This window comes from Microtus pennsylvanicus, chromosome 8 (genome assembly GCF_037038515.1).
Source record: "Microtus pennsylvanicus isolate mMicPen1 chromosome 8, mMicPen1.hap1, whole genome shotgun sequence".
Taxonomy (NCBI): Eukaryota; Metazoa; Chordata; class Mammalia; order Rodentia; family Cricetidae; genus Microtus; species Microtus pennsylvanicus.
In genome coordinates, this window is record NC_134586.1 from 53,452,583 (window position 1) to 53,467,006 (window position 14,424).

Consider the following 14,424-nt stretch of genomic DNA (forward strand, 5'->3'; position numbering starts at 1 on the left):
GTAGAAAGGATGATGGTGACTGACATATAGAGGGTATTTTTAGAGGAGCCTGCCAGACCGAGACTAAAGGAAGCATGCCACAGGGAGTGAAAGACCACATGGACAACAGCAAAAGTCGAAAGCTCCCTGACAAAATAAATACCTCGCCTGGATCAATCAAGCCTCACCATTTAGCTGAACTGAAATCACTTGCAGGCTTTTTCAACACACTAAGGAGCCAGCCAAGTCCCGGGGCTTCTGATGAACTGAAATTTGCATTTCTTAGTGAATTCTCACGAGCAGCTTTGGACTACTCTGTGCTGAGAGCCTCTTCCCCCAAACCAAGGAAACTGTCTGGAACCCCCACCGCTTGTGTCTAAACCAGGAGAGAGACGCCAGGGTCGGCAAGCCCCGCTCCAAAATTCCCAGAAGACCTGAGGCTTTCTTTGCCTGCAAGGAGTGGTAGTGAAATTTTACTGTTAGTTTTGGGAGCAATTAATACTGAAGCTGTCCAGTGGGAGGAAATGGGAAACCACAGCTTGAGGCTGAGCGGAGGGAACCTAGGATTTTATGGTGTTTCTGTCCCCTCAGTGCCCCTATTCACAGGCGGGTGAGGGCCTGAGGCAAGAGCGTTGAGAAACACTAGTTCTTTTGTTGTGGGAGTGAGGAGGGCGTCTGATTTGCAGGGAAATAATGTTTTCACAATTCCTCCTCCAATTCTGAGGCTGCGTCTCCTGACTACAGCTGAGTTTGTATGTCTCAGGTGCTTCTGTGGACCTCAGCGCCCAGCCAAGAGCTAGGAGGGATAAGCAGGAATCCTAGCCCCAGGAAGGACAGGAGCAAGGCCTGGCCAGGCTCTGTGGATGCAGCTGGGACAGATGAGAGCCCTGGGAAATCCTTCCACTTCTAATTCAATGCCTATGCTCAGTTCTTATTTTCCAGGATGGAAAAAATCTCGACTCTGAAAGGTCAGCTTCCAATCCTTGAATCTCCCTCTCTGGCCACACCCACCGACTCCCACAAACTGGCCCTGCAGCTCTGAAGGTCACTCTGCCCAAGAACAGAGGAACAGGAACCTTCTAAGCCTGCACTTCTTTTCGCCAGGTTGCTTTGCCAGCTGACAGTCATCAGCCGCGTTAACATTCCTGGCAGGTCCCCTCTGAACCCGCCATTATTGGCACAGAGGGTAAGGAAAAGAGGGCATTGGCTCCTAGAGACCGGGAAAAGGAGATGAATTCAAGACATTCGGGTTCTGTGGTCCATCTCCTCGTTCATTTCTGCTATCGCTTCTCGTTGCTCTGGAAAAGTCTTGTGGAAATTTCTCGAGATCTACTTGGCAGTCCCCTTAGCTACTAGACCATTACGGTCCCAGAGATACTTAGTTCAGGATTTTCGTTGTGCTACTGCTGACCAAGAAGGAAGAGTCTGAGCACAATTATCCAGAAGGCAAATACTGCCGGAGTCAGCACCATCCTATGTCCTTTTCACCAGGGACTTAGGCTGTTCCTACCCGGGTAACGGAGGTCCACACTTTCTTTCCAGAGAGGTAGTATTTTTGTCATCATGTCTATTCCACACAAGAACACAATTAGGGGAGATTGCCTCAACAGAGGAAGCTGATTAAGTTCACAGATTCATTGCAAAACCATTCGGGAGTTGTGGAAAATGAGTTTCACTGCTAAGCTTTCTTACTTTAAGGCGAAAAAAAAAAAACCCCACCAAACTGCACCTTGAATTATCCGTCTATAACAGATCATAAAATACCCATAGTCTTCCATGTAGTTTATTCATCTCGAGAGAGATGCTGAATGCTTCTTCCAGGTTCTTAGTACCGTCCCAAGAGGTCAGTGATGTTATGGGATGGGGTGGTGGGGGTGGGTAGGGCGTGGGGGTGGTTCTGACCCTACAGTAGGGTTGGGCAGACAGTGGCGTGCTGCCGGGATACATGTCACAGTAGAAGACTGTACTTCGCGGAGCTTGCACACCAGTGGGCGGGTGAGCCTTGTTTTGTTTTGAGTCCCGGGAAAGCTGCTGTAAATAGGACTGATGTAAAACGGAATCCTCTTTCAATAGCAACGAAGACAGCATTAATGATGCACTTTTGACCTGAGTCCTGGAGAAGTAATCAGAAGCCATACCCCCAATCCTTGCTTTAATGGGGGTACCAACACACACAGTTTCAGCTTTCGCTTATTTAAGACAGTATCTTCCATGCTGTTGCTGACAGGCTTGCCCAGCTTCTTCAGAATACGTGGGGTTTTAGGGTGAGAGCGTTCAAAATGGTGCTCCATGCGGTGTGCCCCTTCATTCAGAATCCTTAACACTTGAATAAAAGGGAACAGTTCATAAAACTCTACCTGAACTAAGCATTTCTGTTTTTATTTTATTAAATCAAAATTTCAAGAATACCGAGATGAACATTATCTCATTTGCCACACGCAGGGCTTGAGCGTTGGATTGGTTTATTGAAATGAATGATTAAAAGTGCAACTTGGCTTCAAATCCATTCTCGTTGCCCGGTCTATGATCATTAACCACTAAGCTTATCTCGTTTCTGATACTCTTATCACGGGACTGCTAAATGGACCTTAATTCACCATTGCTTTGTTTAAAACAGTAAAAAACGCAATTGAGTTCCTTTCTAGCCCTAACAGGTGATCATCTTTGCTGGGATCTGTAGTTTTCAGTAACAGAGCCCGCCTGGTATCTCTCTGGGTGATAGCTTTCCCAGCATCATATCATTGTCTTCCCGTCTTCCAGGGCTTCCCTTCCCATAATCCCTTCAAGCATGCTTTTTAGGATTGACATCTGTATGTATGTTGGATATACAAAGGTGTAAGGGATCAGGCTGGTGCTGGGTTTGTAATCTACCTTGGATAAAGCAAATTTGCTCTGTGTAGGGCCCTGGTCTCCCTTATTCCTGTGGTGCATTCATGAGGACAGTTTATGATCAACTACTAAGCTTCCTGTGTGTTTTTGTGCTATGCCTGCCCCGCCTGGTGGTTAGCTGTAGGGCATTTATTCCATTGATAATATGGTAATTTCCCACCTGCCTGGGTGGAGATCCTTGTGCTGCAGTCAGGTAGATAAAAACTCCCCCAACGCTGAATAAAGTGGCATTCGGCTGATCTCCTTTCGAATGACCCTGGTCTCTCTGTGTCTTCTTTTCAATCTCCAGGCCCTTGCCCGACTCGCGTTCGGTACAGAGGCGCGCGAACTGTACCGAGGGTGTAACACCAAATCGGGTGTTACAGCTCTGCAAAAGTCAAGTGTGTAAATCATGATAAAGAAATGATGTTCAATGCCTAGAGTCTTATGAGATTTACATTTCTTTCCTCTGCCTCCTCCTTCTCCTCCTCCTCTTCTTCTACAGAACTATAATTCAGGAATGCACGTAGAACTGTCCTCTCTAAACAAGAACAATAGGCCAGTGGGTCTTGCTGTCTTGCTGCCTCCTGGTCATCACCCTGTAAGAGCTGCCAAGTTCAGGACATCTCTGTGCAGAGGCACAGAGAAAGCAGAGCAGCAACGACACAGGAAGAAACATGATCCACAGAGGGTCAAGAGCCCGCTGGTGGAGGCACAGATGCAGGAACTCCTGGCTCACTTTTTATAATGTGGAATCCTAGATTTAGATTTCTTGTATTATTAATATCTTATGGTGAAATTATATAAGAGGAGAAAGAGGATTGGGGAGAGGCAAGGGGTGATTCGGAATCCTTCAGTTAACCTCAAGTTAACTGTTAACCAAATCTGGAAAACACGCACAAGGGCAGTAGGCTCAGACAGGAAAGTGCTTGCAATGCGCGCATGAGGACCCGAGTTTAGACTCCTCAAACACACTTAAAAAGCCTAGAATGTTAGGACACACCTGTAATTCCAGTCATGGGAGACAGGAGGATTTCTGGAGCTAAGCAGCCATCAGTATTACTACAAAGTGGGCTTCACATTCTGTGAGAGACCCTGTCTCAAAACAATGAAGTGGGGGACGGTTTCAGAAGATCCCTAAAGTCGCTCTCTGGCCCCCACACACAAGTAAACACACACACACTCACACTTTTACTTGGGAATCACACTGACTACTAATGACATCTCTGGTACAGACACTTGCTCCGGAAATGGGACTTTTGAGGCAGGCAGAGTGAAGAGTGCAGCTATTATCAGTGACTCGGTCATAGCAGGGGTTGAGTCCAAAATGGAGAAGGGATGTGCTCAATTCTGTGCCATTTCACATGACCCCTGACCTTTTCATTTCCCTTCACCTCAGTGAAGCTGGTTTCCTGGACAGACTTAGCTATGTCTAGGAACACATCTGTGACAGGATCCATCCAGCTTTTGCCACTGCCGACAGTCAGGACTAATTTAATGATCACCTAAATGGACTCAGCCCTTCCTTTCTCCATGGACCAAAGGCCCTGCATAGATTACTGCTGTGTGCAGAGGGGTTTTGTTGTTGCCTCTGCTGTCGATACGCTCCAAAGGTTTTCCCCTTTGACCTCCAGAACATCTTCGAAGGCGGGAACTGTCATTAGTTATGTGAATACGCCGAGTCTTGGGGAGAAATGGATGTTTAAGAACACATCTTTCCGGGGCAAGGCAAGGACAGTCTGCTCAGGCCTGGCATTCTGTGATCTGTACTCGCCACAGTGAGCTCCCATCCCAGCCTCAGTGTCACAGTATGACTGGACAGGAACACCTTTTACCATATTACTTTGCTAGACAGATACGGTACGTTCTGGAAATATAAATAGAAAGGAAAAAATGTGGGACCCATGTATCAAATGTGAATTTGTGAATGCTATTACTGTAAGTGGGACCTCCAATGTTGCTGGGGGGAAAAACCAGGAGATCATTTATTTCTGGAGAAACACTAATTATATGACATATAAATTCATCTGGATACAATTGCCATGAGTACCAATGTTGCCTGAAGCCCATGCCAACTTAATGTAGTTGAATCACAGTTGACATATTAGAGTTTGCTCTGTTTCTCTACCTTACCAAAAACACTTAAAATTGCTTTTTAGTCATTTTAGTTTTTGAAATACCACATACAATAAGGCCCTTTCTAAAATTAGGTTATCTCATAGGAAATAATAAAAAAGAAAATGAATATAGGGCCAAGAATATCAGTTGTTACATGAAAAGCTTTTAGAGTAAGGTAGAAGCTATTGGGCAAAGAGGTGTGGATGCTGCTCCATGGCACAGCACTTGTACAGCTGGCAAAGTCCCTAGGTTCAATCCCTAGCACCTGAAGAAACTAATGAGTAGTAAAAAGATATGAACTATCAAGTCACACAAGAAGGGGAAAGGTTATCCCAATGCCTAGCTAAAGATGCTGGTCTGAGTGACCACTGTGACGATCCTACCTCTATGGCATTCTAGAACAGGTAAAGCTGAAGAGTGGGAAAGCATTGGCACCTGCCTGGGGAGAGTGGGAGGTGGGAATGTGGGTGATCTGGTAGAGCACACGAGACTTTGAGGGTAGAAAGACTCCTTTATAATTCCCCGTACAGTGGTAGTTATGTGTCATAATACTGACCAAGAGCACCATGGACAATGCAGAGTGAACCTACAGTAAACTGCGTACTTGGGATGTAATACAATTAGTATAAAAGAGTATTGTTACTGATTTATCACCCGTTTAGCAAACCCTAAATGCAAATGACATTGCTAGGGAAAAGTAGAAGGAGGTGCTGGGGAACAGGAGGCAAGTCATTGTACTGTCTTTGTGTTTATCATAGGAATTTACTCATACAGTCTTAATTTTAAAAATTAAACGTGAAGCTGAAGAGACACACACAGTATTTCCATAGATGGCATGCCTGTTTTGGGGGGAAGGAGAATATTCTCAAGGCTCCCTAACACCTTGGCACTTGAGCTGTGACAACCACAGAGTATATGAAAGGTCAATTTCATCCTCTCAGTGAGTCATAAAAGACAAGGCAGACTTTGTCCCCAGGAGAATTCGCCCCTTGAAACCCTTGCGATGGCAGGAGATAAAACAATACTCCTTATCAAGGCAGATTAACCAGCAAAGACACGTTTGCTCTCCATTTATCCTATAGGCTTCTAAGGACAATGGGCCTTTTGTCCTTGTACCTGCGGTGGGGGCAAGAGCCAGGACGGAGGCTGCTGAGGGCTAGATGAGGTCATTGGCTTCAGATTTCTTACCTGCTTCTCCAATGATGCATCCCATTCTGTAACATGCTTCCATGGAAGAACATGCTCTTAGGATGCAGGGGGATGTGAGCAGGTCCCAGTCTTAGTGGAGGAGAGAGATACAATGAAAATCCTAGCTGGAGGGAAACAGAACATGGCTGTGGCATGGTTCAGCTTTCAAGCAGACTTCAGATATGGGTGCCTTGAAGGTCTTGCTACTGCCTTGATCTCAGCTTCTAGTGTAGCACGAGGCATAGAACAGGGGGCTCACCAGAGGCTCAACAGGTGGATGAACCTTGAGGTCTTGTCTGTAAGAAAAGAACACAGAAAACCAGCTCATCCACATCAGGTTTACCCATCTGCTGCACTAACGTTTCTTGGCTCACGGTTTTACATGTGTGTGTGCTGATGTCCCACATCCTGAACTCACTTGGAATGGGATCTGTCAGTTTTGACTTTCCCTTTGCCTTTTTTGGGGAACAATGCTCTAGTTTTACTTTGAAGCCACCAACCTTTCCCCTCCTCTTAAAATGTGAAGGCTGAATTCAATACTTCTGCTTCACCTAAGGGGATTGGGTATGGCCAGCCAATCAAGGTGCTGTTTCCATTTTCTCAGAGAACAGCACATAATTCATGCTGAACCCACGAAAATTTCCTCCTGGAAACTCACTGGATGGTCTGTAGTGCTTTGGCGACCCATGACCGGGTAAGCCTAAAGCGGAAGGGCTAGAATAGAACAATTGCTGTTTAAGTATGAGGATGCAAGTTAAATCTCTGGAATCCACATAAACACCAGGTGGGTGTGGCGCCTGCCTGTAATCCAAATGCTTGGGAGACACAGACAAGGACCCCAGGGACTGCTGACAAGCTAAACTAGCTGAAGCTGCAAGCTCTGGGCTGTAATGGTAAGACTGTGCCTCGGTGAATAAGGTGGAGAGTGATTAACTAAGACTCCTAGGGTCAGCTTGGAGTCTATTTACCTACACACACACATACATACATACACACAAACACACATATTCATACACATATATACACACATACATACATACACATACGCACACATACACATACACACAACACACACATACACACACAAATACATACAAACACATAAAAGTCTGAAACTAGAGCTAGAGGTACACATGGCCAGACCTCTGAAGAAAGGGATGTCTGTTAAGATAGATACGAGAGGCATACAGAGTACCATTAAGACAGCACCCAAAAAAAATTCTCCATAATATATATTAATACAAACATTAAATATACAGAATGAAGGTAGGATATTAAAAATTGAAAGAAAAAATACCAAGTAACATATACAAACAGACTAATGAGAATAACACCTAATTTCTCAATGGGGAATTTGAACTCTGGAAGGGCCAAGATTAATGCTCTACAAGTTCCCATTATAAAAAGAAATTTAAGGAATAATCTTAAAACAATTATACAGAGGATAATAGAAGGAAATATTTGTTTGAAGCGAAGATTAAACACACCCAAAAAATCACAAGGAAAAAATAACACCAGAAATGTTACTCAAAATAAGTCTAAGAAAACAATATCATAACAATAACAAGGATTAGTAAACACTGTTCAATAATAACTCTCAATAGTAATAGCCTCAATTCCACAATAAAAAGACACAGATTGACAGACTGGATTAGAAAATGTGATCCATCTTTCTGCGTCCTCCAAGAAATACATCTCACTATCAAGGGAAGAAACTACATTAAGGTAAAAGGATGGGAAAAGGTATTCCAAGAGGGTGGAACTAAAAACAAGCAAGCATAGCCATTCTAATAGCATGTAAAATATTCTTCAAACCACAAATATTCAGAAAACATGGGAGAGTACACTGCACATTCATTAAAGGAAAAAATCATCAAGAAGATGTTACAATTCTAAATATCTACACCAAACACAGTAGTACTCAATTTTATAAAAGAAAAATAATTATATTCTAAAATCACATATTGATCCTAACACAATTATAGTGGGTGACTTTACTACTCCACTATTATCAACAAACAAATCATTCAGATGGAATTTAAATAGAGAAATGTTGGCATTAAATAACATTATAAATCAAATGATCTAACAGATATCTAAAGAGCATTCCATTAAGACACTAAATACAATTCCTTCTCAGCAGTCATGGAACTTCCCACAAACTTGGCCACATATTAGGACATAAAGCAAGTCTAAATAAATAACAGACAACTGAAATAACAATCAGCATCCAATCTTACTATGAAGGAATAAAGCTAGATCTCAGCAACAATAGAAATGTTATTTTTTAAAAAATATACACTCATGGAAAGTAAACAACACAATACTGAGTGAAAATTGGGTCAGGAGAGAAATCAAAAAATTAAAATCTATGGAATATAATTAAGGCTAAAGGAACATTTACAGCTCTAATGAGCCTACATTTAAATAAATAAATCAATAGATAGATCCCGTATTAATAACTTAATGATATCTTTGAGCTTTAGAAAAGTGAGACCAACTGATAGAGGGTTAGTATCTAAAATATAAAGACATAAAATAACTGAACATCCTGAAAACAAGTAACACAATTAAAATTAAATATGCGGTGAAGAACTAAGCAGAGAATTCTCAAAAGATGAAACACACAGAGAGGTATGACATACTTAAAGAAATGTTCACTATCCTTAGCCATTGGAAAATGCAAATTAAAACCACTTTGAGATTTCATCTTACATCAGAGTGGCCAAGATCAATAATACAAATGATAACACATGCTGGTAATGATGCAGAGAAAGGAAAGCACTTGTTCATTGCTAAAGGGAGTGCAAACTGGCCCAGCAACTATGGAAATGAATGTGGTGGTTCCCCAAGAATCTTGGAATGGATATACCTCAAGATCCAGCTATACCACTCTTAAGCATATATCCAAAGAACTCTACATCCTACTACAGAGACACTTGCAAAACCATGTTCATTACTGCTCTTTCATAACAGCCAGAAGCTGGAAAGAACCTAGATATCCTCCCTCATTCGATGAATAAATAAATAAAACATGTCACATTTAAACAATAGAATATTATTCAGCTGTTAAAAATGAAATTATGAAATCAAAAGGTAAACATATGGAGCTGGAATTAATCATTCTGAGTGAGATAACCCAGAGTCAGAAAAACAAATATCATGTATTTTTTTCTCAGCTTTGAATCTTTAGATATGTGCTTCATTTGTAATACCCATAGAGGTTATAAAATTAGTAAAGTATATAGGATATTTCAAGGGGGAGAGATAGAACATAGTGTTATACAGGGAAAAAATAAAACAGGAGTCATTAAATGGAGAGTTAAATGAGAAGGCAGGTAGAGTAGGGGAATATAGGAAGGGATAACTAATACTGAAGACATTTTTGAGAAAGTCATACAGAAGTTTATTACTATAGAAACTTCCTAAAATATATGCTTACATGTTTATAAAAAAATTTAAATTGAGTTTTTTTTTCTGTAATGAATCAGTTATATATCTAGTAGATACCATAGGATAACAAATAAAAGCCCAGTGTCAGAGGTACAGTTGTGGGCAAGTGATGTTACACAGACCTCCAAATATTACAAGATATTGCCAGTGCCCTTGGTTGCCCTCTAGAACTTCACAGTGAGACATCACATACTGAGTCCCTGAACAAGGAGAAGACAAGCTGCTATTCACCTGAAAGCTTCATTCCAACTATTTTTCATAGGCCTGGAAGGTGCAATGTATACTACCAGGTGAGAAAATTAATAATCTCTTTTAGCTGTGAATGCTACAAGCTACAAAATGACTAGCTGGGCAAGGTAGTCCCACTGGTTCAATAGTGGCACAAATGTTATGGGAGCAAACAACCACTTTCTGATTGCACTTAAGGTCCACTCCACAAGATGAAACACACAGATGCACGGTGTGTGGGGGAAAATCTGTGGTATGATCAGCTCAAAGGCTCTAGGGGAAAACCTACTACTATTATTCTGCTAAATAGACATAGCATTAAACTGACTGCTGATGAGTTATTGTTATACACATAGAGTAGTAGTGCATCTGTTAACCTTCATCGGAGAAGCTAGCTTCTTTTTCTTTTTAGTATGTGGTCATTACCTCAAATACCCGCAACTGTTCAGGGTGCAAAGAATAAGAGACTGCAACATTCTCAACCCTAAATTGGACATCTATTTTATTCCTACCCATACCCCAACTGAAGCTCAGGAGGAAGAGGGGCTGAATGACTGTAAGAACAGAGGTGGTGAATAACAACTATGAAGAAACATTTTCCTACACAGAAGGCTATTTGCACAGTATGAATTCACAGTGGTTCTGACAGCATATACAAGATCTGCACAAGGTCAAGTCAGACAAAATCCCAGCATGGAGCTAGGGGAGGTGGTAGTGGGGTTTCCCTGACTAAAGAATTATGGACAATTAGAGCTGTTGGGAGAGGAAGGGTCAGTTTTCTTTAAAGGTCCAGCCCATGGTGGGTTGAGCAAAGGCAGAGAATGCCACATATTCAAGAGTAAGTGAGCAGCAAAAACTATATTTGATGTGTTTCTGTTGTTGTTTTGTTTTTTAATAGCAAAGTTGAATGGTAAGAGAAGAGACATGGATTTGGTAGGAGTCTGGGAGGGGTGAATACCATGAAATGCACTGTATGAAAGTCTCAGAGAACTAATTAAAAGGAGAGGGATACATTTACTTTTATTGCAATGCATGTGCAGAGTGCTCAGGTCAGTACGATGCAAGTTCTCTGCTTGGTGGTATTGGCACAAAAATAGAAACACTGATAGACTTGAAGAACCAGAAATAAGTCTACACACCTATGGACACCTGATTTTTGGTAAAGAGCCAGAAATACACACTGGAAAAAAACATATCTTCAACAAATGGTGCTGGTCACACTGAATGTCTGCGTGTAGAAGAAACCAAATAGACCTGTACTCATTACCCTGCACAAAACTCAACTCCAAATGGATCAAAGGCCTCAACACAAGGCCAGATATACTGAAACTGATAGAAGAGAAAGTGGGAAATATTCTTGAACTTAGCAGCACAGGAAAAGACTTTCTGAACAGAACACCCATAACACAGGCACTACAATCAACAATTGCCAGGCAACAGTGGCACACACCTTTAATCCCAGACTCAGGAGGCAGAGGCAGGCAGATCTCTTTGAGTTTGAGGCCAACCTGGTCTATGTTCCAGGACAGACTCTAAAGATACACAGAGAAACCCTGTTTTTAAAAAAGGCAAATGAAAAAACAAAAACAAAAAAAATAAACAGTTAATAAATGGTGCCTCATGAAACTGAAAAGCTTCTGTGTGGCAAAATAGCAGCCTAAAGACAGGGAAAATATTTTTTTAAACTACAAATCTGATAAAAGGCTAATATCTAAAACCTAAATAAAGACCTCAAAAAAACTGGACATCAAGAGAACAAGCATCCTAATTTAAATACAGGGTAGCCATCTAAACAGAGGATTTTCAAAAGAGACAACTGCTTGGTTAGAGTTAACCCAAGATATTTTATGCTATTTGTGGCTATCGTGAAAGGTGATGCTTCTCTTATTTCCCTCTCTGCTTCCTTATCCTTTGTGTATAGGAGGGCAACTGATTTTTTGGAATTAATCTTGTATCCTGCCACGCTACTAAAGGTTTTTATCAGCTGTAGGAGTTCTTTGCTGGAATTTTTGGAGTCGCTTATGTACACTATCATATCATCTGCAAATAATGAAAGTTTAGCTTCTTCCTTACCAATTCGAATCCCTTTGATCCCCTTATGTTGTCTTATTGCTATTGCTAGAACTTCAAGCACTATATTGAAGAGGTATGGAGAAAGTGGACAGCCTTGTCGTGTTCCTGATTTTAGTGGGATGGCTTTGAGTTTCTCTCCATTTAATTTGATGTTAGCTGTCAGCTTGCTATAAATAGCTTTTATTATAATTAGGTATGACTTGTATCCCTAATCTCTCTAAGACCTTTATCATAAAGGGATGTTGAATTTTGTCAAATGCTTTTTCAGCAACTAATGAAATGATCATATGGTTTTTTTTCTTTCAGTTTATTTATATGATGGATTACATTGATAGATTTTAGTATGTTGAACCAGCCCTGCATCCCTGGGATGAAGCCTACTTGATCATAATGGATAATTTTTCTAATGTGTTCTTGGATTCTGTTTGCCAGTATTTTATTGAGGATTTTCGCATCTATGTTCATGAGTGAGATTGGCCTGTAATTCTCTTTCTTGGTTGAGTCTTTGTGTGGTTTTGTTATCAGGGTAACTGTAGCTTCATAGAAGTGAAGGATCTATTTGACAAGAACTTTAAGTATTTGAAGAAAGAGATTGAGGAGGATACCAGAAAATGGAAGGATCTCCCTTGCTCTTGGTTTGGGAGGATCAACATAGTAAAAATGGCAATTCTACCAAGGGCAATTTACAGATTCAATGCAATCCCCATTAAAATCCCATCAAAATTCTTCACAGATCTTGAGAAGACATTAGTCAACTTTATATGGAAAAACAAAAAACCCAGGATAGCGAAAACAATCTTATACAATAAAGGAACTTCTGGAGGCATTACCATCCCTGACTTCAAACTCTATTACAGACCTTCAGTATTGAAAACAGCTTGGTATTGGCATAAAAACAGAGAAGTCGATCAATGGAATAGAGTAGAAGACCCAGATTTTAACCCACAAACCTATGAACAACTGATTTTTCATAAAGGAGCTAAAAGTATTCAATGGAAGAAAGAGAGCATCTTCAACAAATGTTGCTGCCAGAACTGGTTGTCAACCTGTAGAAGAATGAAAATAGATCCATAACAATCGCCATGTACAAAACTCAAGTCCAAATGGATTAAAGACCTCAATATCAGGCTGAACACACTGAACCTGATAGAAGAGAAAGTGGGAAGCACTCTACAACATATGGGCACAGGAGATCACTTCCCACGTATATCCTCAGCAGCACAGACATTAAGGACAACATTGAATAAATGGGACCTCCTGAAACTGAGAAGCTTCTGTAAAGCAAAGGACACTGTCACTAAGACACAAAGGCAACCCATTGACTGGGAGAAGATCTTCACCAACCCTGCAACAGACAAAGGTCTGATCCCCAAAATATATAGAGAACTCAAGAAACTAGACTTTAAAATGCTAATTAACCCAATTAAAAAATGGGGCACTGAACTGAAAGAGAATTTACAACAGAAAAAAAATTCACATGTCCAAAAGACACTTAAGGTCATGCTCAACCTCCTTGGTGATCAGGGAAATGCAAATTAAAACAACTTTGAGATACCATCTTACACCTGTCAGAAAGGCTAAAATCAAAAACACCAATGATAGCCTTTGCTGGAGAGGTTGTGGAGTAAGGGGCACACCCATCCATTGCTGGTGGTAATGCAAACTTGTGCAACCACTTTGAAAATCAGTGTGGCTATTTCTCAGGAAATTCGGGACCAACCTACCCCAAGATCCAGTAATACCACTCTTGGGAATATACCCAAGAGATGCCCTACCATACAACAAAAGTATATGCTCAACTATGTTCATAGCAGCATTATTTGTAATAGCCAGAACCTGGAAACAACCTAGATGCCCTTCAATGGAAGAATGGATGAAGAAAGTGTGGAATATATACATATTAGAGTACTACTCAGTGGTAAAAAACAATGACTTTGCGAATTTTGCATGCAAATGGATGGAAATAGAAAACACTATCCTGAGTGAGTTATCCCAGTCCCAAAAAGATGAACATGGGATGTACTCACTCCTAATTGGTTTCTAGCCATAAATAAAGGACATTGAGCATATAATTTGTGATCCTAGAGAAGCTAAATAAGAGGGTGAACCCAAAGAAAAACATATAGTCATCCACCTGGATATAGGAAGTAGACAAGATTGCCGGGCAAAAACTGGGAACTTGGGGGTGAGGTGGCATGGGGCTAAGGGGAATTGGGGTAAGAAACGTGAGAAGGGGAGGATTGGGGGAGCTTGGGGGAATGGGATGTTTGGGATAAAGGAAGGGTGGACATGGGAGCAGAGAAATATATATCCTAATTAAGAGAGCCACCTTAGTGTTGGCAAGAGACTTGACTCTAGAGGGGCTAGCAGGTGTCCAGGGAGATGTCCCCAGATAGTATCTTGGGTAACTGAGAAGAGGGAACCTGAAATGACCCTATCCTATAGCCATACTGATGAATATCTTGCATATCATCTTAGAACCTTCATCTGGCGATGGATTGAGATAGAGATAGAGAC

General features: G+C 41.3%; 1 long non-coding RNA gene across 3 annotated transcripts in view; it reads right to left on the reverse strand.

Annotated features, from left to right (window-relative positions):
- LOC142856241 (uncharacterized) overlaps positions 1–14,424 on the reverse strand; it is a 326,516-nt gene that overhangs the window by 201,500 nt on the left and 110,592 nt on the right. For all 3 annotated transcript variants that reach the window (XR_012911607.1, XR_012911606.1, XR_012911608.1), the window contains exon 2: positions 6,154–6,449. This is a non-coding gene — a long non-coding RNA (uncharacterized LOC142856241). The remainder of the gene's footprint in view (positions 1–6,153; positions 6,450–14,424) is intronic.